The following is a 21,340-nucleotide window of genomic DNA, read 5'->3' as shown; positions in this document are numbered from 1 at the left end:
TGAGCATTTTTTTACCTTTGCGCCGTCTGGGTGCAACATCAAATGATCTCAATGTCAACATCATTCTCTGAGATCCATTTCAGAAAGCTTAGACATAAAATCCCTCACATACATATTGCACTAGTTGTCTTGTGTGATGTAGAACATGGGAAATAAATAGCCAGTGGTCCAATCCAATCCAATCCAATCCAATAATTGTATGAAAAATTATAATTGCATACTAGTGCTTTTGATAACTGCACACTCTTAAGTGAGTGCCAAATTTACACATTAATTCCAAAAACAGTACAGTCAGGTTTAGAATCTGATATTTGAATTGACCCTGCAAAAAAAAAAAAAAGATTACAAAAACCTTTGCAGAAAAATATGCCTCAAAATATCCTCTGAAAAAAAAAAAAAGTCTGGATTATTATTCAGTTTATCAATGATATTATTCATTATGCTTTAATTATTAATTATAGTGAAACATGATAACCAATGACTAGAATGAGCTTAAGGGACTAAATTGTATTATACACTTGTTTATGTGGCTATTGCAGGGGCAGGGTTGACAGGTCTCAGCCAAATTTTAAGGCCGACTACATTTAAAAAAAAAAAAAAACGTAAAAGACCCCGAAACTATCTTATACTTGTTCAGGTGTCGAAAAAATATGACTTTCTGTTTCTTATTCTTTATAATAAGGCACATGCATTTTTATTTTTGCAGTATCTGCAATATACCTTACCTTACAATTATTACCCAGTACTGCCATTATCTACTATATAATCTCACTCGAAAAATTCAACTCTTCCGATCCTTGTAATATATATTAGAAAAGAAATGGCACAGACATCGTCTGCACTTACACTTTGCCTTTGTTTGTCATAGCTTTTGTTTGCTTCATCTGATTTTGGTGTCTGCAGACGACCCCACACTCACCCTTCCAAAAGAAACCAAACAAACAAAAATATAACTGTGGTTTTGCTTTTATTATTCCACCCCAACCTTATTTCAACACCCAATTTAAAGTTAATGCTAAAACCATGTAAAATCCGTCCAGGTATCGCTTTCAGTCGGAAAAAAGGTCAGAAGGGGATTTCTATTATCTGTAATTTTCTTAAGCATCTCTGACTGTAGTTCTGACTTCAAGGCAAATCACAGCTTTGGTATATTAATGGGCAAGTTCTAATAATGTTACTGTTTCCATAGGAACAGCAAATTCACTGGGACTTGTGTGGCGGAGCTGTACATGAGTCTAACATTAAATATAGACTTCTAACAAATTAAAAACATGTAATGTAACCAAAAGATTGTAATCATGGATATGGCGAAGCATTCTATAAGGAGGAATAGAAAAATATTACGATGAATATTTGCACTTCTGGTAGAGGCTAAACTGCTTTTCGTTGCTGTGTACCTGTACAATGCAAAGACAATGAAGTTGTATCTATTTATCTATTGGCGTCTACAATGTCAAATGTCAATACATTTTCTGCTGTTTGAAAGTCTTTAGGATGAGGGACATTGTTCATTTTAGGAAAGAGAAAAGGCTGAAAGTAAGCAGATGGGGGAATAATTTAATATAACTGATAACAAAAACTAACTTGTTTTATGGACATAAATATGATAATAAATATAACCATATAGTGTACAAAGTATTATACGTTTTATATATATATATATATATATATATATATATATATATATATATATATATATATATATATATATATATATATATATTTATACAGTATATATGTATATAATATATATATTATATGGGGTCAGAGCGCAGTGTCAGCTATTATACAGCACCCGTGGAGCACAAAGGGTTAAGGGCCTTGTTAAAGGGCCCAAGTGTAACAGCTTAACAATAATGGGGTTTGAGCCCCCATCCTTCTAAATAGTACCTCAGTTAACCACATATCTCAGCTTTTCAGGAAGCAGTCAGAGAGCACAGGGTCAGCTATGTTACTGTGCCCCTTGAGCAGATAGGTTTAAGTGCCTTGCTCAATGACTAAACAGTGGCAGCTTGGTGGTTCTGGGGTTTTAATCAACCTTATGATTAGTCACCCAGAGCCCTAACCACTGAACCACCACTGCCCATCAGCATACCCCTTAACCGCCATCTTAGAAAAGGCATCTTAGAAAACCATACCCATTTATTGCTTGGTATCAGTACTTTTTTGTCAGTGCTTATCTCAGAAGCTGAAATTTACAGTAAAAAATTTATGGGATCTTCAGAGTTCTAAAAGTTCAATCTTTTTTAAAAAAACTTTTTCTTAGGACTTGTGAAAATGAAACTAAAGACAACTCTTTTGTATTTCTAGAGAGGATGCATGGCATAATATGAAGTTGAAATTAGAGTGTAAGCATCTTGACTAACCATAACCAGTTGGATTTTTACTAAATGTTTTCGAGGCAAATGAAAATTAAATGAAATGTTAATTGTTGTGGTCTAAAATGAAAATACGGGAGACCAAACACATGACTGATCCACATTTAGTATGAGGGATAAATTGTAGGAATAAGTTACTTTATTGCTAAAACAATCTTTTAAATGTCTGTGACTAAATTATTGCTAACAAGAATATTTTAGACTAGGTAGTTGGAATAGAAGTTAATAGTACTGTAGGTTAATAGTTGGTATTTATTAAACAACAACAATAGTGTAGAGGGGAAAATGTCATGCTAAATCATTTAGAATAAAATGTATATGACCAACCAATATAATGACTTAATGCACTCAACTTTTTGGCAGGATATAAATTAAAACCAAATTAATATATACTGTATATGCTGTAATGTATTAGTCACTATCTACACTCATGGTTATTTATTGAAATAAAATCATATTTGAATTGATTGATTTTTTGATCCAAAAGAACTCTTATAAGCCCATAGTCTTTATTCTTGTTCGTAAATATATAGTATGAGGTCCTTTATACTGAAGAAGTTGTCCACATCTTAAAAGAAAACAGCCACCGATCCAGGTTTTTAATCTAATGAGAGCAAAAAGCAGTGGCATGTTTTGAAGCTAACGGTGACAGCCACAGCAATCGCAAGAGAAAGTTCACCACATGCCTCATTTCTGTCAGAATAAATTTTCATCTCTCTGCAAAAGTCTGCGTGGAAAAAAACGAAGTGGAGGTACGTCTTTTATACATTAGCACTGATGTTTCTTAGATCTTTAAGACTCCAGCAGGGAAACAGGCAGACTCAGAGGAGCTGAACCTCACACAGCACTAGAACCTGGTGCAAGAAGAATGACATTTAAGTGAAAACATCGCTCTGCCTTCTCAAGCTTTCATCTCCCTCATTTGTTGATAGACAGGTGGAACGTTGCTGGCTTTTACACAATTTCCCTCTTATTAAAGAGTAAGTCACTAAGCCAGAGTTCCTGCATTCGCTTTGTTCCTATTTTAAAAACCGTGCACTTTTGAAATACACGATGTCAGATTTTGAAAGAGAATAACGCATTTGAAATGCTAAGGGAAAAAAGTAGCAGTGTCAATAATTTATCGACTCGACTAAGAAAATGATGAGTTTAATTTTGTATACTAGTATCGGAGTAATAAATGCATTCTCAGAGTTGACTTATTAAATGCATATATTCTATTTATTCTTTATCTAATTATCTTACAATATAATGCTTACGATTTAATTCTTTGACACTGTTAAACAATTAATTTTCTCACATCACTATTATTTTGAAGACAATAACTGCATTTTTTGAAAGACAAAATGCATTAAGAATAACTAATTAATAAGCCTTATTCTACATTGTTGTTAAAGAAAATTAGATTTTAAATGCATTTTTAGTTTTTAGATAATTAGGACTCAAATTGAAATTTTTTTTTTTTTTTTTTTTTTTTTTTTACACTTTTTACACTTAAATGGTTTGTAAAGCAAGGTTTAAATAATATATTATTAATTGTTAATAGTATTTCACATAACAAATCTGTAGTACATGTCCTTATATAAAGAGTCAAGACAAGTGGCTTCATTGTTATTTCAACCATATACAGCACATGTCTAATTGAAAAGAAACAACTTCCTCCAGAGCAAAGGTGCTACATAAAACAACATAACACAAGATAGCACAAAGTTAACTAGAACAGACTGATACACATACAGACTGAAACATAATGAGAAATAAATATATAATGAATAAACCTTTAACAGGTTTTGGATTTGTGCTTTATCTAACTAATAAGAACCCTTAACCCTTTTTATATGTTCTTAAAATACATAGTGTTACCAAAATATTAGAATGATAATAGTTTTGTATACATTCACCTATATCTCCTATCTAATTAACTGGATGTTCAGGGTGAATTCATTCATACATGCTGTAAATAGTATTGTCAAGCTCAATGTATGCATCATTATTGTATCTTTGTATTCTAAAATCTAATCTATAGTGATAAAAATACAAATGATAAAAATGTGAAAACAGGTTGGTATTTATCAACATTTTAGTCAAAAGCTGTTGTGTGAACGCAGAGTAATCCCATGCTGACAACCTAGTTTCTGAGTCCCACATCATGTTGAAAAGGTCAGCCGATGAGTCACGCAGAAAGCCCACGTCTAAAAAAACAGCAGCATTCTTCACTGTAGATGCACAAACAATCGAGGTGTCGCCTACAGTATACAGTTAAACTATTCTAAGAGAGTTCACAGTCCAGTGCGGTTGGGGGAAAATACAGAAACCCACCTACCCAAGGGAAAGGATTAGTGTATGAAAGTATGACAGTATGCTGTATACGTATATATACTAATTATAACTAGCAGACCACCAACTTGCTCCAATACCTTATTTTTTACTGTAAATAGAACACGTATTACTTTCTATAGAAAGAAAACTGAAATGATGATCCGCTGTGGCGACCCCTAATGGGAGCAGCTGAAAGAAGAAGAAAAAGAATAGAAAACTGAAGAGTATAGATTAAAATAGCTGTAGTGTCACTGTACAGTATAACAAAGTTATGTTTGCATCTTCCTGTATTGTATTTTATATTGTATTGTTTCATTCTGAAACTAAAGTTAAGTTGTTAAAAAAAATCAATATTCAGCAAGCCTGAAAAGTCTAATTAACTAATGGCAGTTAGTTAATACACATAATACACATGATTTTTTAAATTCATTTATTTACATACTGATTTATAACTCTGAATAGGTTGATAGGGAGAAGGGCCTTTTGGTAGCAATGTGTTTGGCAGAGTCCAAAAACAGTGCTCATTACCCAGAGATCTCTGTTTCTATATTGAAGTTTTCTCATCAGTAGGAAATATTTTGGATGGTCAGGGAAAGATGGATAAAGCCAAATACAGTGCAAATCCTAGAAGAAAACTTGTTCCATTCTACACAAATGTAAGTCTGGGGGTGGGAGTGGTGGTGCTGGGTGCTTAGTCTGCTGTCCAACATAACAATGATCTCAAGCAAACCACTAAAGCTGGACTGAAATGGTTCATAAGCAAGAACCTGGATGTGTTTAAATGTCCCAGTTAAAGCCCAGTTTTGTATCTAAGAGAGAATCTGAGTCATGACTTGAATTTTTTCCATTCACTACTGGTCTCCATCCAGTCTTGAGGCTTGAGGAACAGATCTTGATTAATTATGCCAAGAAGAACTGGCAAAAATATAGCTCAAAGTGACAAATCCTAGAAGAATTGTCTGCAGTTGCAGGCAAAGGTGGTTCTATTAGGCAGACTATTGATTTAAAACTATTGAAACTATATGCAACCAACATATGGAAGTTTTTTTTTTCTTGTTTATATATATATATATATTGCACCTTCATATTTAAATATTGCTTTTAGGGATACTATGTAAACCAAACGGTACAAATCCCATATATATATATATATATATATATATATATATATATATATATATATATATATATATATATATATATATATATATATATATATATATATATATATATATATACAGTACAGACCAAAAGTTTGGACACACCTTCTCATTCAAAGAGTTTTTTTTATTTTCATGACTATGAAAATTGTAGAGTCACACTGAAGGCATCAAGGGCTATTTGACCAAGAAGGAGAGTGATGGGGTGCTGCGCCTGATGACCTGGCCTCCACAGTCACCGGACCTGAACCCAATCGAGATGGTTTAGGGGTGAGCTGGACCGCAGAGTGAAGGCAAAAGGGCCAACAAGTGCCAAGCATCTCTCGGGGAACTCTTTCAAGACTGTTGGAAGACCATTTCAGGTGACTACCTCTTGAAGCTCATCAAGAGAATGCCAAGAGTGTGCAAAGCAGTAATCAAAGCAAAAGGTGGCTACTTTGAAGACCCTAGAATATGACATTTTTCACTTGTTTCACACTTTTTTGTTATGTATATAATTCCATATATAATTCCACATGTTTTAATTCATAGTTTTGATGCCTTAAGTGTGAATCTACAATTTTCATAGTCATGAAAATAAAGAAAACTCTTTGAATGAGAAGGTGTGTCCAAACTTTTGTATACTGTGTATACAGTATATATATATATATATATATATATATATATATATATATATATATATATATATATATATATATATATATATATATATTGCAACTTCATATTTAAATATTGCGTTTGGGGATACTATGTAAACCAAATGGTACAAATCCCAAATTGTAGTTAGTTGTAGCACTAATATTGCAGCTCAAGGGGTGAATACTTGCAAACCACAGTCAAGTTCTCTCTAGGAAACTGACAATTAAAATAAAATTACACTGGCAGCTTGGTAGTGCTAGGGCTCAAACCCCTAACTTTCCCATCATTATCCCAGAGCATTAACCACTGAGCTACCACTTTCTGCTAATTAATTCAGAACTTTGTCTAAATTAATTATACTAGGTAGCAGTAGTGTAGCTGGAAGAATGTCATTTCATTGAATTTACTGGTGCATGATTACAGCCCAAATTCCTAAAGTTAAGGTCAGAGTTTCAAAAGTCCAAGCTGGATCCCAAGTCATAGGCAGCTAGTCTGCATCAATAAAACATTTTTTTATAACATATATTTATAAAGGATATACAAGGATAAATAGTCCATGAGCAAGTAAAAACATTTTAAAGTTTAAAGTGCATCTTTAAACAGAAATATATACTTAGATAACAATATTAGCCATATTTAACTGTCAACACACACACACACACACACACACACACACACACACACACACACACACACACACACACACTTATCGTTCAAGAAAATGGCTTTAATCTAAAATTTGTGCACTTTAACGACATACTACATAATCATGTAACGCAGAGGGCTGCCTCACTGATGAGATTCCTGCACTCCAGGCATAGTAACAGTCTGTAAAAAGAACCATGAGTCATGGTATTTTAGCAGAGGGGAAGGGGTGTGTGTGTGTGTGTGTGTGTGTGTGTGTGTGTGTGTGTGTGTGTGTGTGTGTGTGTGTGAGTGGAAATGATATGGCAATGTTAGTTGTTAGTGAGTCTTGGTTGCTGGCAGAGTTTCGTCCTCCTCTTTATGGTTTGGATAGACGCTCCTCTGTGGGTGTGATGTGAAATCAGTTTAACTGTTTCCTCGTATGTTTTAGGTTATACGGATTTTAGCTGGAACAGATTTTGATCTTGTTCAGAAATGGGTAAAATATATTAATAGAAAGAGCACCTCCTATTGGTCAGAGATCAAAACCCTGGGAATTAGGGTTAGCGAATGCTGCTGCTCTCCACAACCTTTATATACAGTATATATTGACCAATGAAATTGGTCAAACATTGTTTGTACAGATAATGAAAGACAACTGTCTGAAACACATCTCTGTAAACTTTATGTACGGTGCACGTTACAGCTACTGGAAATTTTTTTTTTGTCTTTGGTGCCTACCATGATTTCTCACTATGGGTTAGAAAAAAGATGAGACTTGAGGTTTACATCTGTACCAAGTTGTCAGACAATATATGAGGCTCAAATCCAGACCACATGCTCCAACATGACCACGTCTTTAGTAAGTGTCTGGTCATGGTCACTGTGGTTCATACAGTGTGGTTAAAACTAGTTTGCTTATACTTTGGGAAATGGATCGCTTTTTAGTTTGACCTGGCAGACACATAAGAAAAAAACTCCTGTTTTAGACTAGAAAACGTTCCCAAGCAAAGTTCTAATTGAGACTAAGTTTGACTGATAAGGACAACTGATGAAGAGAATTCACATACCATTCTGTCAGTGCTGGCATTTACTGTATGTGCCTTGCTGGAAGCATTTCTGAAAGCATAATGATAGGTTGCAAAAAAAAAAAAAAACCCACTTTTAGGCCATGCCCACTTTGGATCTATTACAGCTACAGACAATGCTTTTTTTTTACAACACTTCAAGTATACATGGTGTTAACTGTAAAATTATTTCCCTGCTTGCTTATTAGAGGACCAGATTCTTTCTGTGCACTTACCTTTGCTCGAAGGCCATCTGTCAGGGTCAGTCTTCCTCATTCTCTTCACCTTCCTTTACTAACTTGGTCAATTTATCTCAAGTGTTTAATTAGGCTGATAGAATCAGAGTAATGTTCATGTTTAGTGCTGGTCCAATGGCTGAATGATGTTTATCTCTGCTCACAGCATTTCCCTTTTTCTTTTTGTTGAGATAATGATGCTTGTTACTGTTGTGACCTGAAGGTTAACCAGATTAGAACTGTACCCTGAGGCCAGGAGTCTTTCAAGAAATAAAGATCATTACTTGTTCGCTAAGTCCCAGATAAAAATAATTGTTGAATTATACAGATCACATCAAATTATACAGTCATACCACTTAGATATACACTTGTATGTAGTGCTAAAAGTCCCTGCTTCCAGAATTTGAAAGGTCTGTAAGTTACATCTTCATTTTATAGAGCTGTTGTGAAATTTCTTTTTCTTTATCAGCTAAACTCATGGTGTCATATTGAGTGCCTGTGAGCGTGGCAGATCTCTGACACTCCAAGCCCTCGGTGTGCCTGACTGAATGGAGATCTGTCAGGCTGGAATGAAGACGTTTCTGCGCTGGTCTCTCAGTCTTATGGGACCAGCTCACTCAAGCCTGTCTCATCTTGATGTCCTTTGCTAGCAGTTGCCGTGGAAACCTAGTGGTAACAATTCAGAAGCTCGGAAAGTGAAGAACAATATTGACTCCGGTGTCTTAATGCTTAATGCAAGGACATCGGTTCCCCTTGCATCTTTGTACATGTACCTCAGCAACCAACATCACAGCACAGCCTTGCGTTCCTCTTAAATTCCAGAATATGGCCAGAAAATGTTTCCTTGTTTCTTTATAAAATTCTTGTAAAATACAAACACAAATTGCAGCAATTTCTTGTTAATTATTATACAAGGACACAAAGTCAAAGCTAGGTTCTTTTTAAAAATAAAGCAGGATTTTTTTAGACTTATGGTCTAAAATGTGAAAGTGAAGGAGTGACTTATTGACCCTTTATCTGTTATAGAATCAACAGGTCATGTTAAACCAAGCTGCATACTCACATACACACATCTCTATGCTGGTACCAACACTGGGTCATTTGACCATTGATCATTCAGTTTCATCAAAGCATTTTATTGAAGTCTAAGGTCAGTTGTAGGATTCAATCTGAAAAACTTTTTGTGCAAATTTTTTAAGTCAATTATTTTTATCATTTTATTTTTATATAATTTTTTGCTCCATTTTTCTTTCTCCCAATTTAGTCATGTTCCATTTACTAGGCATAACATTATGACATTATAACATTATGAGCGGTGAAGTGAATAACACAGATTATCTCTTCATCATGGCACCTGTTAGTGGGTGGGATATTTTAGGCAGCAAATGAACTTTGTCAAAAATTGAATTTTGTCCTCAAAGTTGATGTGTTAGAAGCAGGGAAAATAGGCAAGCATAAGCAATTGAGTAAGTTGGACAAGGGTCAAATGGTGATGGCTAGACAACTGGGTCAGAGCTTCTCCAAAACTGCAGCTCTTGTGGGCTGTTCCCGGTCTGCAGTGGTCAGTATCTATTAAAAGTGGTCCATGTAAGGAACAGTGGTGAACTGGCGACAGGGTCATGGGAAGCCGAAGCTCATTGATGCACGTGGGAAGCGAAGGCTGGCCCGTGTGGTCCGATCCAACAGATGAGCTCCTGTAGCTTGAATTACTGAAGAAGTTAATGCTGTTAGTGCTCGACAAGTCAGGACTTTCTTGGCAGCAAAAGCGGTACAACACAATATTAGGCAGGTGGTCATAATGTTATGCCTGATCAGTACCGTAAAGTTATACCTGATATCGGTGTATCATGACAACTACCAACCAGAAAGGCTGAACACTATTCCCATGATTGGACTTTCTCAGAGATGTGAAATCTTTATCGAAATGTTGCTAATGCTACATCAGAGGCAGCTAAGCACACTTGGAGGAAAGCTTTATCTACGCTCTTTTGAATACATGATCTCAAAGATGCTTATGGTTGGCTAGTGCTGCTCTGATTAACAAGGAAAATAGTAAAGCCATCACATGCATGGGCAAGTTTGTTCTTTCAGATTCTCAACCATGGATGGCATTTATGGTCTCCATTAAACATAAGGAAAAGCTGTCCCTCTGGAGACAATGCTCTTTGTGAATTGTGAATTAATCTGTAAATCTCTTTAATTTGTCCTTTCCAAGATGAAATTCACACTCCATAATTATAGTTTATCACCTGGTCAACATCTGATTTCATTCAAGTGACTTTTTAATCAACTATTTTCCTAGTCTTTTCTTATTATAAAGTATTTTATTTTTTTACCGTAATCATATACATTTGTAACAGATTTGGTGAATTAGATTAGCTAAAAATTTTTGCACTTTTCCTTTAATACGCTCTAATCCTCTGAAAGTATGCAGAAAGAAATATCTCCAATGCCATATTTTCTCTCAATAGCTTATCTGGAGCTAGAAAATGGAGATCCTATAATCCTCACATCGTTTAAGTGCATCAACAGATGTAGCTACATATTCAATATTTATGAGATTAGATCGCCTTATATCACAAATGAAATGCAAATACTGTCCAGATTGAATAGAGCGCAAACACTTGCGTTTGTTTTTTACATAAATTACTATAAGGGCTGAAATATGCATTTATATTAATACTTAACTAATACTTTCATAATGATGAATTCATAATGTGGTCTAATCCTGAGCCCATCAGTGGGTAATGAAGTGCATATATTACCAGCCTCTGAGGCATATACACTGACTGTTCACTTTTGCAAGAACATCTGTACACTTGTTCATTCATGCACTAGTACATGCGGCAGCAAACACAGCGCAGAAAATTTGGCAAATACAGGCCAGGATCCCAAGGATATTCATGCACAACAATTTTAGTCAGAATGGTGCAAAAAACAAAAAAATGTAATGCCCATTTAGTAGGGGGAAACACCTTGTCAATAAGTGAGACCAGACGAGAACTTGCCCAGATTGGTATGAACTGACAAAAATGCTATAATAACTCTATAATAACTCTATAATAACTATATATATATATATATATATATATATATATATATATATATATATATATATATATATATATATATATATATATATAATTTTACTATGACCCGTGAAACGAATATTTATTTGGAAACCCCTTTCAAAATTTACATCACATCATTTCATATCATTTATTAAATCTTTTTTTCAGTTCTGACATTAAGAACTACGACCGCTCCATTTCATCGAGTCCATCTTTTGTTATTGGTGCTTTCTATATGCTACTTGATGCAAAGATTGCTCAATTTAAGTGGTGGTCTGATAAGACGTGAACTTTCATGAGAGAACAGCCTAATAACAAGTCTTTTATTACTTTATACAATTGAATGCTTTATCTCAACACAAGCTTGTGATTCATTTTTTTTATAAACCTCAAAGCATCAAAGTAGCTTTCTCTTATCCACATTCTTTCTCTATTATCCTTACCAGATCTGTTTCATGTCTCCTCGTGTACCGATCGGCTACTGTTTTTATTTTAGAGGGCTGCACCTTTGAAATCCTGGATGCTGTGAGAGAAACCTGCGAGTGATCCGGGGTGACAGCATGACACAACGAGAGCAATTGCAACACACACATTCTGCTGTGACAGGACAGAGGCTTGAGGAATGCTGCGACCTCAGGCTGCGTAATTCAATTAGGACATGAACATACGCAGTGGAGGATCAGTTTAACTAAACGACAAACACATGTAGAACCATATCACTTCAGGCTATAACAAATACACACATGTTTTACAGATACAATGAATAAATGACGATGCAAGTCTACACTTCCTTGAATCGCATGATTTTTTCTTATGCATAATACGCTTGTACATTTAGAAAAATAATACTAAAATATAATACATAAATAATAAAGGTCACACAGTATAAAATGAGCTTTGGTGAATTTGCTCCTCAAATTTATCCAGGTAAATATATTGTATATTTTATTTTGTGTTTTTAATATTCGTATACGTCTTGTTTTTGTTTTGTTTATTGTTTTTTCTACAACTAATAATTGACTAAATTGACGTTGCAAATCGCAATCATTCTTCTCTTACTGTAAAATAGACTCAATCAATCAATTATCCAAAGTAGGTAGTAAGGTAAGGATGTCATAGCTTTCAGTGATTCACTCATCAAACACTTAGCACAAAAGCTGTGGGAATTTGTTCATGGTTGCAATCAGTATCACATACAGTATGTGCTTTCTGAAGCTGTTGGACACACTATTATCCATTTTTTAAGTAAAAAAGGATATGACATGCTTTTTATCTATAGTAATGGCAGTCAATCTAAAGCTAAATTACTTTTTTCACATTCTGCTTTGACTACTGTACAAGTGGAAATTGAATAAATTTAATTTCAGCCTGCATTATTCTTTTTAAGAGAGAAACTGTTGAGGAGCACTACAGCAAATTACTTTGGAGGAGGAGAGAAAATGAGAGAGAGGACATTTTGAAAAGTTTTCAAATTATGTTTTTTTTTTTTTTTTTCCTTTGAATAGCTTCTGGGAAAAGACACTTAAAATTGTCCATGTATTTTACCTTCTTTTTCTATATACATGATCTACACTATATACACCTGACTTTTCCAGCCATATAGGGTTCTTCTCCAAGCTATTATCACAAATTTTAAGACACTCACAATTTTATAGGATGAGTTTGGAATTCGAATTGAACTAAGTGACCCAAACCTGTTCTAGAATGAAAATGCCCTTTTGCACAAAGCCAGCTCCATAAATATATGCTTTCCATGGGTTAAAAGATCTTGAGTGGCCTGCTAAAGAGCTCTGACCTCAACCCTAATGAAAACCTTTAGGCTTCCTCACCCTGCATTAGAACCTGGATTCACAAACACCCTTGAGGCTGAATGAGAACAATTCTTTATATATATATATATATATATATATATATATATATATATATATATATATATATATATATATATATATATATACAGTGAGGAAAATAAGTATTTGAACACCCTGCTATTTTGCAAGTTCTCCCACTTAGAAATCATGGAGGGGTCTGAAATGGTCGTTGTAGGTGCATGTCCACTGTGAGAGACATAATCTAAAAAAAAAAAATCCAGAAATCACAATATATGATTTTTAAACTATTTATTTGTATGATACAGCTGCAAATAAGTATTTGAACACCTGTCTATCAGCTAGAATTCTGACCCTTAAAGACCTGTTAGTCTGCCTTTAAAATGTCCACCTCCACTACATTTATTATGCTAAATTACATGCACCTGTTTGAGGTCGTTAGCTGCATAAAGACCCCTGTCCACCCCGTACAATCAGTAAGAATCCAACTGCTAACATGGCCAAGACCAAAGAGCTCTCCAAAGACACTAGAGACAAAATTGTACACCTCCACAAGGCTGGAAAGGGCTACAGGGAAATTGCCAAGCAGCTTGGGTTTAAAAAGGTCCACTGTTGGAGCAATCATTAGAAAATAGAAGAAGCTAAACATGACTGCCAATCCCGGACTGGGGCTCCATGCAAGATCTTACCTCGTGGGGTCTCAGTGATCCTAAGGAAGGTGAGAAATCAGCCCAGAACTACACGGGAGGAGCTGGTCAATGACCTAAAAAGAGCTGGGACCACCATTTCCAAGGTTACTGTTGGTAATACACTAAGACGTCATGGTTTGAAATCATGCATGGCACGGAAGGTTCCCTTGCTTAAACCAGCACATGTCCAGGCACGTCTTAAGTTTGCCAATGACCATTTGGATGATCCAGAGGAGTCATGGGAGAAAGTCATGTGGTCAGATGAGACCAAAATAGAACTTTTGGGTCATAATTCAACTAAACGTGTTTGGAGGAAGAAGAATGATGAGTACCATCCCAAGAACACCATCCCTACTGTGAAGCATGGGGGTGGTAGCATCATGCTTTGGGGTGTTTTTCTGCACATGGGACAGGGCGACTGCACTGTATTAAGGAGAGGATGACCGGGGCCATGTATTGCGAGATTTTGGGGAACAACCTCCTTCCCTCAGTAAGAGCATTGAAGATGGGTCGAGGCTGGGTCTTCCAACATGACAATGACCCGAAGCACACAGCCAGGGTAACCAAGGATTGGCTCTGTAAGAAGCATATCAAGGTTCTGGCGTGGCCTAGCCAGTCTCCAGACCTAAACCCAATAGAGAATCTTTGGAGGGAGCTCAAACTCCGTGTTTCTCAGCGACAGGCCAGAAACCTGACTGATCTAGAGAAGATCTGTGTGGAGGAGTGGGCCAAAATCCCTCCTGCAGTGTGTGCAAACCTGGTGAAAAACTACAGGAAACGTTTGACCTCTGTAATTGCAAACAAAGGCTCCTGTACCAAATATTAACATTGACTTTCTCAGGTGTTCAAATACTTATTTGCAGCTGTATCATACAAATAAATAGTTAAAAAAATCATACATTGTGATTTCTGGATTTTTTTTTTTAGAATATGTCTCTCACAGTGGACATGCACCTACGATGACAATTTCAGACCCCTCCATGATTTCTAAGTGGGAGAACTTGCAAAATAGCAGGGTGTTCAAATACTTATTTTCCTCACTGTATATATATATATATATATATATATATATATATATATATATATATATATATATATATATATATATATATATATATATATATAAACAAATTTTTAAATTATTTTGGTGCTGTATAAACCCTGATTAGTTCTGGCATAACTACTTCTTCTTCTTCTTCTTCTTCTTCTTCTTCTTCTTCCTCTTCTTCTTCTTTTTCTTCTTCTTCTTTCAGCTTCTCCCATTAGGGATCGCCACAGCGGATCATCTGTCTCCATATCCCCCTGTCCTCTCCAACTGCCTCTTTCACCCCAACCACCTGCATGTCTTTCCTCACCACATCTATAAACCTCCTCTTTGGTCTTCCTCTGTTCCTCCTTCCTGGTGGCTCTATCCTCAGCATTCTCCTACCGATATACCCCATGTCCCTCCTCTGCACATGTCCAAACCATCTTAATCGAGCCGCCCTCTCCTTGTCTCCAAAACGTCCTACATGCTCTGTCCCTCTAATAATAATTGGAGAAATTCTTTTTTGTATTCTTTTTTTTTTTTAGTATGATAAAAGTAACATAGTAACATAGTATATTTTTATCCATGTCTAGTTACACTTAAACGTTGGAATATAATAAAACACTGAAACTCCATGAAAAGCAATTTTTTCAGAAAAATTCAAAACAATGAAAAAATGGGAACCAAATTATGGCATGTGCTATAATGTTCACAGATGATGTCACATATCATCTACATATTCATATAATTATACTGTACCTCTTAGGTTCTTGGAGTAGTTAAATATCCTGACAAAATAGCTATTTGTTGTAATTCATGTCTTACTTTTGGAAAATGTCTTAGTCATAAATACGAAACATTTCACAAATTTGTCTTTGCAAAATTCAAATAAACAGATGATTCGATAAGTAACATCAATTGCCGTTGAGCCCAAATTTTCGCCAAACTAAGTGAATTTCCATCAACGCTGCATGATGTGTAAATGCTCCTGTGAACGATTTATGAATACACTCCTCCATATCCTGTATGATAAATGAGACCTGATGTACATAATATTTTATTTTTATGCAATCATTTTTTGCGCATTGTCCTGAAGGGTACCAATAATTACATAGCAAGCTTTCCCCACCACTCACACACATACACACACACACCGGTGTAACCCGTGCATTACATGGTACTCCATCACACACTCTCCAAAGCAATAACACTGTTATTGGAGCTTTGTCTGCCTCCATCTCTCTCTCCCACTCTCTGTCTCTTTTTCTCGTTTTACTCTCCTGTGTTTGTTCTCGCTGTTGGACTTTGTGTCAGGCGAGTTTCTTTTATTTAGCCTGTTGATAGGTCAATGACACTGGGAGTGTGTGTGTGTGTATGTGTGTGTGTGTGTGTGTGTGTGTGTGTGTGTGTGTGTGTGTGTGTGTGTGTGTGTGTGTGTGTGTGTGTGTGTGTGTGTGTCTGAATCGAAAATGCCCTGCTGCTTTTTTTTTTTACATATGTTCTTTTACTACTGTCTTTATTTTTCCTTGGAGCTACTGCCCTGGAGCAGCCCACATCATCCCCAATTTACACATACACACATGCACACACACACACACACACACACACACACAAACACACACACACACACACACACACACACACACACACACACACACACACACACACACACACACACACACACACACATGTGCACGTGTTTGCAGGAAGCGCCTTAGAAAACATCACAGACATAAGAATGCACTTACAGCCGATGAAGCCTTTGCACTTCACCTCATTCAAGGTTTGCTCTCACTTCCATTCACCGACACTGGCTATGGCCTTGTCCTCCTGCACAAGCAAATATTCAATCGATCACAGGAGATTAAGCAACCTGCACCTGAACACACACACACACACACACACACACACACACACACACACACACACACACACACACACACACACACACACACAGGCTATTTACAGCAGTCCCTTGACTTCCACCTGCTTAATGAATAACGTTCATAAAAGCTCAGCCCTGATGAGCATCACGCTGTAGACGTGGTATATCAGCAACAATAAGAGTTTACATTTAGCCAAATAAACAGATTTTTCTTCTTTTTTTTTTACATTGAACTTTTTTAATTTTTTGCTATCCAAACAATAACTGCAAGATTCAGTATGTAAGTAATAATAAAAAAATTAAAAAATAAATCCCCCAGTGGTGCACACAGACCCAGGAATAGCACAGGGGTAAAGCGTACCATCTGGGAGTAATTAATACTTAATTATTGTGTAAGGTGCTGAACACTCATTAGAGGTGGGGAGGGGGTCAATCAGAAGCTCCTTCAGCATCCTGCCTCCTCCATTTTCTAATGAAACAACAACGACAAAAGATTGTATCTGATTTTTTTGGTAATAAAAATGTTGGTGGTATTTCATGGTATTTCAGTTGGAAGGGGTGGAGATAAAATAATTGCTGGATGAAAAGGTGTGATCATTTCGTACTTATGACACAAAGCTACAGTCAGGGTTAAAAAACATTAGCCTTAAGCCTGCATTTACCTGCAGATTCACTTATACAAGCAACTCTGCATTCCTTTGAAGAACTTATATCTACATTTACATTTATTAGATTAATATCTCGATGTATAGTTAACAATACAATACATTAAAGATACATATGAAGCAGCTGCCAATGTGATACGATATGATTCGTCTTTATGACACTGCAGTGTGATATATTTCAATTCGATTCAACACAATGCGATTCAATATGGTACAGATAGTTCACTTTTATTTCTGACAGCAAATCCTAAATTTACTTACGTGCCTTCTGAATTCTAATGCATGGCCCTTTCACAAACAGGCCTTTGTAGTGGTAAAAAATAAGAAAAAAGCTGAATGAAAACTAGACACTCTTTTTCTGTTCTGTCACCAGGAACATTGCAGCTCTACCTCTGCCATGTTAATCTGTATTCTATGTGATTTTCAGGACACGCCTTAGTCTTTGTAGTGTTGTAACAACATTGGTGTTGAGAGAACATGCTTGAGAAAGTTCAGCGAGGAGAAATCTATTTACAATGAAAATATTGGACACAAATTACTGGGCACTGTCAAAATAATAACAGTATAGCGCATCTACTAAAAATAATTATATATAAATAAATTGGTTTTTAATAATGCAGATATGTTAAAAATATGCTAGTTTATGAGTTCATATCCCAGCTCCACCAAGCTGCTACTGCTGGCCCCTTGACCAAAGGCCCTTAACCCTCAACTGTTTAGTTCTATGAATGAGATCAATGTAAGTCACTCTGGATAAGGGTGTCTTCAAGTTAAAAAGGTGTGGAAAAAAAATCAGATACAAGATCTATGTATCTGATTTTTTTTCCACACCTTTTTAACTTGAAGACACCCTTATCCAGAGTGACTTACATTGATCTCATTCATAGAACTAAACAGCTGAGGGTTAAGGGCCTTTGGTCAAGGGGCCAGCAGTAGCAGCTTGGTGGAGCTGGGATATGAACTCATAAACTTCTGATCCATAGTCCATTGTGTTACATAAGGCAATGCTGATATTTGTCACATTTTTGCATCACAATGTATAATGTACCAATTGTGCATTTTTTGTGTAATAACAATGTTTTACGCTGGAAATCTTTGTTCTTCACAGACGGCTGACAATCACAGACTTTCCAACATGCAGAAATGCGACTTAAACCTTTAGCAACTGCATCAGTGTGCTAATCATAGACATTGTTGGGTTAATGAAACACAAACCTGCACATACTAAAGAAGTGAATGCTAAAGATCACTGTTGTGCAACACCACAATTTATAACAAGATTACTAACACTATCTGGTTTGTTTATTATATAGACTTGTGTAGTTTTATACAAAAATGTCTGTTGGAAATAGTTTTAACAATAAATCAATGCTCAAAAATGAAACAAGTGGACTCCTGAAACACGCTGTGATTGTTTACTTTTTGTTGCAGTGAAGGGTTTGAAAAATACACTATATATATATATAGTTCTGAAAGTCTGCGAATTTTGGACGCACCCCCCGCAGCCCCTATGGTACCTTAGTGAAATTATCAAGACATTATGTCACTTTATAAACATAATATGAACAGTTTTTGATCAAATACATAGTTTAAATTGTTATTCCTTAAGTTCCTGAACATTTAGTCCCACTGCGGATTTTCGCAAATTTTAAGATAATCCGCAATTTGCTGTTAGTTAGGTTCCAAATAAGAACCCGCAGATTTTCCGAGCCGCGAATTCTGAACCGTGAATTATCGAGTGTTGACTGTATTTCTTTAAATCTTGCTTGACATTGACTCTAATTTGTTCTTAAGACCATTAAAAGTTTGATATTTTGCCATTGTGGACTTTTTCCCCAGAATTGAAAATACTTCTGAAGATTTAAGATGCAGCTCACGGCAGCAATCATGACGACAAAAGTAAGATTTGTGAATAAAATGGCTGGTTATAAATTTGCTTAATGTTTTTCAGTTCAGCTCGACGGCCAGGGATGATTTGGCATTGACATTCCATCACATTCCATCCAACGGATGCTGTTTTAATCCTCCAGATGTGCATGAAGTACACAGGAAATTATGTGAACCGTGTTGTTTGCGTGGTGTCTCTTCTGAACACACAGTATAATCCAGCCTTCCGCCTTGTGTCTTCATTCCATTTTGTGTTTTTACATTCATTACATTTAGCAGCCACAAATGAGTTGGTATTATTATATTATTTTTACATGTAAAATATTTCAGTCAACTGTTTTGTCGTGTAATAACGAGGAAGAGGATCCAAGGGCAGATATTTAATCTACAAATGCACACATGACCCATGAACAAGGAAAAACTTAAACCTGATCGACACGGACAATCACCGTAGAGGAACAAACAGAATACAAAGAGTGTGTGCCTTTATTCAAGTGACAGTTGAACCATGAATGTAATTCAGGTGCAAACAGTCATGTTATATACAACATAGTGATACAGGGGCTGATGGCCACCGCATTCAAGGCCAAAAATTTTAAATGTATTCAAACCTTGGTTGAGATAATCTGTTTATATGTAAATGGAGAGATGTTAACCCATTTTGAACCTAAATGTGTTAAAATTCTTTTCAATGTTTACTGATTTGTTCAAGGCTTTTTTGGTATTTGCTTTCCAAATCTTTGCTTTCCTTTTGAATTTGTTTAAGAAGACCGGAAGACTGAACAAGAAGAATAAAAGCTGTTGACTAAGCTCCCTTTGTGACCAATTTAAAATGTGCAAAGCAGCTGATTTGTTGATGAGCTGATGACTTATAATGGCAGAGAACGTATGAAGGAGAATGTACTGAGCCATCATGCAACACTGCGCTACTGAGACACTAATGAAAGCCCTGTGGCACTGGGTATTCACTCGTCAGGACAAAGCATGCACAGGAAAACAAAGAGAAAAGCACCTGAATGTGTGTTTTTTGTTTTATCATTTTTCCTGTGTTCTCCATCTTGTTGATTATTAGGACTAGATACTCTGAGGTTCAGCCTGAGAACTGGGTCACATTAGAGTAGAATTATTGAGATCCATTAAGTTTCTGTCATTTTTTTTGTCAGATCTCATGTGTGATTTAAATCAGTGACCTTAATATTTAGAACTTTTTCGAACTGTTTAAAAATAAGTGTTTAGCACGTTGGTGTGATTCATCTTATCGCAAAGGAACGTGGCCAAGGAAGCATTTATCGTTCCAAAATACGTTTCACACTTCGTGGGTTGCATCTAGAAATCCATCAAGGTCTCTTTCATAGCATTTCAATACTGTCATTTTCTTCATGCCATTTCTTAGAATAGCAAGAGTGTCGATGCTGGCATTTTCCTCCTGAGGCAACGCTGTCACTGGATTATGCTCAACCATTTAGAAGCCAATTTCTTAGGAAAAGTTACACATTTCTAACCTGTACTCTGTCAGGATTAGGGACCTGAAATACTTTTTTTTCCATCAGCCACTGCATCTCAGTGAACCATTGCATTGCACATCTGATTCACATTTTTGATATTTAGCACCTGTATGAAGATCACCAAACTTAGGGCAACTAGTTTGTCTTTCATTCTGGCTGCCATTGGCCACATTCAGATTATGTCTATCTTGCCTATGTGTTCAGTTCTTACACCCTTTTTACACCCTTATTGTGTAAAAGAATTAATTAAGCCTCTGACAGAAAACAAACGGGTTCAAGGCCACAAGTCATTTTAGCTAAGATTCAAACAAATACCGGGGAGGTGGTAGCTTAGTGGTTAAGGCATTGGACTTTGGAGA

General features: G+C 36.0%; 1 long non-coding RNA gene across 1 annotated transcript in view; it reads left to right on the top strand.

Moving 5' to 3' along the window:
• LOC310736833 overlaps positions 1-1,346 on the top strand; it is a 2,596-nt gene extending 1,250 nt beyond the window's left edge. Inside the window, exon 2 of the long non-coding RNA XR_014536687.1 lies at positions 1-1,346. This exon is cut by the window's left edge and continues 995 nt beyond it. This is a non-coding gene — a long non-coding RNA (uncharacterized lncRNA).
• Positions 1,347-21,340: the final 19,994 nt, after the last annotated feature.

This window comes from Silurus aristotelis (genome assembly GCF_946808225.1).
Source record: "Silurus aristotelis genome assembly, chromosome: 14".
Taxonomy (NCBI): Eukaryota; Metazoa; Chordata; class Actinopteri; order Siluriformes; family Siluridae; genus Silurus; species Silurus aristotelis.
The sequence above is the reverse complement of the archived record's forward strand: the minus strand, read 5'-3'. Positions and strand labels throughout refer to the sequence as shown.